This window comes from Octopus bimaculoides, chromosome 8 (assembly GCF_001194135.2).
Source record: "Octopus bimaculoides isolate UCB-OBI-ISO-001 chromosome 8, ASM119413v2, whole genome shotgun sequence".
Classification (NCBI taxonomy): domain Eukaryota; kingdom Metazoa; phylum Mollusca; class Cephalopoda; order Octopoda; family Octopodidae; genus Octopus; species Octopus bimaculoides.
The window spans coordinates 75,591,706-75,595,729 of NC_068988.1; positions in this window are offsets into that span (position 1 = coordinate 75,591,706).

The window sequence follows — 4,024 nt, forward strand, 5'->3', positions numbered from 1 at the left end:
TGTGGTCAACGACCAGACCTGTGAGAGATCTAGAATCGAAGACAATTGCCGTCGTTGGATCGGGCTTATTTATAGGCGAAAAAGGGCTCACCGGAAACCCAGTAAAACTCCTTCTCACGTGACTTTAGCTGAAGCCACGATTGGATGTAATGCCCCCTTAGCAAGCAGAACATGGGGACAATTGCCGCGCAAAATAAGAACCAATCAGGATGATGGACAGAAGGGTCCAAGGCAACTGAAGGCTAGATGTTAGCAGCTTCGTTATCATTTATGATTGAATGCCCGAGAGAGAGGTTTCACTACAATACTATTTCAAATGCATTCTGGGATGCAGAAGATATAATCTGTTCTGGATCAGTTCTGGTTTTTTTGGTTCTGCTGGACATTTCTTTGTGGTCAAGAACGGCTAAAGATTGTCAGAAAAGAAAACATTCTAATCACCGGCCCGTAGTACCTCGGTTGAGACCTATCAATGCAGAGCTTCCTAGTCTCCGTAACTGTTGAGTAGCGTTATTCCAGAGATCCTTCAGAGGAATCCAGTTCATAAAGATTATGAAAAGGAGAGGAGACAATACGAACCCCGGCTGAAGTCTAGCACCCACATTGAAAGGTTTACTCGGATACATTGAAGCCAAACCCCTGCAAAAACCGCCATAGCATGCTTCACTTTTCTAAGCAGCAGTATAAAATATTAATCATTTCCAAATATAAGAAGACAAATGTAATTGATTTGAGAAGTTATGGTGAAATATCATCGGTATGTTGTTAATTTACCAGATCGGCTGGTTCATTGGGTGACCAAGATACTCTCATGGAATGTTACCAAATAAGGTTTATTTAACAGTAAACCCCCTCTTGCAGCCCACACTTATTCCATCGGTGTTGCAATGTTGGATTTCATTGGTGAAGAAGCTTTCATTTCGTTGCTCAAAAAATCACCAGCAGACATGACATCATCATTACATGATACTTGCTTCCAACCAAGTGTTTTATGATGTTGGAGAACAGATCAGATAATAGTCAGATGGGGCCAAATCAGGAGAATAGGGAGGCTTGCTAATCAGTTCAAAGCCACAGTCAAGAACAGCAGCCATAAAAAAACAACGATTTGCGTGCTGGAGCATTGTCCTGATGAAACAAAACTTCTTTTATCAGTTTTTCTGGGCGTTTGGTGTTGATAGCTTTTCATAACTGCCCGAGCAATTTGCCAAAGTACTCCCCATTGATGGTGTGGTCCTTTTGATGATAGACAATAAACACAATACTATTTGAATCTCAAAAAACTGAGGTCATCATCTTCCCTGCAGATGAAACGACATTGGCCTTCTTTGGAGCAGGTGGGGCGAGGTGTTTCCACTGCATGGATTGTCTCTTTGTCTCTGGTCCAAAGTGATGAACTCCACACCCATCCTGGCTTAAGAAACCAGCTGGATCTGCCGTGACGTGATCAGTCCGGTGCCCTTTTGATCGGGTGTCAGAAGACGTAATACCACACACCTTCATCATGCCATGTTTATTATGCAGAATATTCTCAACTTGCTTACGGGATATGCTAATAGCATTGGCTATTTGATTTATAGTCAATCGCCTGTCATTCATCAGCATGTGGTGAATATGATCAATGTTTTTTCTCGGTGGTGGCAGTTTCAGGACGTCCAGATGTTGGATCATCTTCAAGAATCTCCCTTCCTCTCCCTAAATTCAGCTTTCCACTTTTGCACTGTTGATAAAGCTGAATGGTCATTCCCTAATGTAGCAACCATGTCAACATGAATGTCTTTGGGGGCCAAACCGTTTTTCTGCAGGTACTTGATAACACCACAATGCCAAATTTTGTCGATTTTGAAGAGATGTCGTTACTAGTTAGTTTTGAATTCTTCTTTGAACACTTTGGTAGATGACGCTCTCTTCGGGATCGTCGCAAGGATGCAGTGCTAGCCTCTCCCTCTCTTTGTTCTTCGTCACTGGAAGAGCTCACGACCCTCCTGACGTCTAGGACATCACGTGGCATTCCTTCCACCGACACATTGTTACGAGAGTTCACTGCTGTCACCCTTCCTTTTCCCCACTGAGTTGTACATCACGCATCGGGGAGTTTCACCCACACTTCTTTCCCGAAGGGTCGCGGTTCCACGCTCGGGTGTCTCCATTCGTATCTAAATACAGCCTTTTGTGGGACCGTCTCCCCAGCCTGTCCTGACCTTGGCGACATATTGTACCAGAACACTACTTTGATGGGAGAAATCTTCCCCCTCTCAGCCATGGCTTTGATTGTGCGATGATAACGTTCCGCAATTCCATTCCCGCCAGGCCTATATACTGCTCTTAAGAAACGTCTGGTATTCCATTGGTTGAGCATCTCTTTCAGCTTCGCCGAGCGGAACACTGTGCTGTTGTCCATAAACAGCTCATCAACTGGCACCCCTCTCTTCAGGAATACTGCATTGAGGACCCCTACAGTTTTAGCCGCAGCTCTCGTCCTAATTTCTTTCCATATTGCCATCCGTCCTGGCCCACAGTCAACTATTGAGAGGTACTGCCTGCCCCGATAATGAGTCATATCCATCGCCAACCTTTTCCAATCTTCTGCAACCTGAATCCTTCCTGGCTCATGCACACTCGGCACGGCGTCTATGGACTGGCATCTGTCGCAGCTCCACACCCCTTTCCGAACACTTTCCCTGGTAACATTAGGGTCCACTTTCCAGGCCAGGAACAGAGTCCTGTCTACACCCATATGGTGCATCTGTGCAACCTCCTCCGCTCTGAGCCCGCCAGATGACACACTGCAGTCACCACACTCTGTACATCCTCTGCCGCCACCAACCAGGGCTTTTTCATCCTGGTTAGCACATTTGCCTTATTCTTTTCTGAAACATTACCTGCAGTTTCAAGCCAAACTCAGTGGCCAGCTCTCTGATGATTTCTAACTACCGCTTCACTATCATTTCCGCGCCTCCCTTTGTGCGGACTCTCCTTTGATTGCTGATCACTGATGCCACCCACCCTCTTACTGTGGCCGAATCAGTTCGAATTTCCAATTCGTGGAGCCCCTATCTCAGTGCCAAGTTCACGCCCTTTAGTACGGCATCCAATTCAGTCACATTGATGTGGCTGCAATCATCCTTTTTACGAGCCACGCTGCATATTTCACCTCTACACCTCCACTTCCAGGATGACTCCTATTGCTATGCTAATTGCATCACACCAAACAACTCCCTTTTTGTTTCGGGTACATTCCAGCTGCCCCTCACTGGATCCTCCGCTCTCACTCTCTCCAAAACGTCTTGCATCATGACAGTTGTCTTCTCCCCTACTTTGTCGCTCCACTATACTCCTTCGGCACGCCTCTTGACAAAAGTTGCATACTGTCCGGAGCCATCCTGCAATTGGGTAGTGTTCCACCAGATTTCCACACACCGAGAAGAGTTCTCAGCTACTCATATCTTTGATCAGGTCCGGAATCTCATCTCCTCGGCAAACATCAAGCCTGCCTATCTTATCTCTTTCAAACTTGAGCCCTAGCGCAGCGCCTCCTTCTATGACAGTCAGCCCAAACTTCTTCAGATGATCTACGATTTCCTCTGCCGTGACGTGATCAGTCCGGTGCCCTTTTGATCGGGTGTCGTCGATGTGTGAATTAGTCGCTTTCTCTACCTCGACCACCTTCCCAAAGACTGTCTTTAGGACCTTTGCCATAACTTTTGGTGCCGAACTCAAGCCAAACCCCAACCTCACCAACTGGTACTTCCACAGTTTCTTGAGCACATGAAGTTGCAGATAGGCCGAATTCAGGTCGACGATTGTAGATGCTCCTGTCATGTGCCTCCAAACCCGCAAAGTTTCCCCGCAGACATCTGCTGCCTCACCACCCATATGACATGACACGCGCTCATTCAGATCACGGAAATTGAGTATTGGTTGAACCTTGTTCTTCGTGGGCTGGACCACAGCCATTAAGGGCAACACACCATTTTTCTCTTCTCCTTCCCCATAGCCTCAAAATACCCACCTCTATCCATCG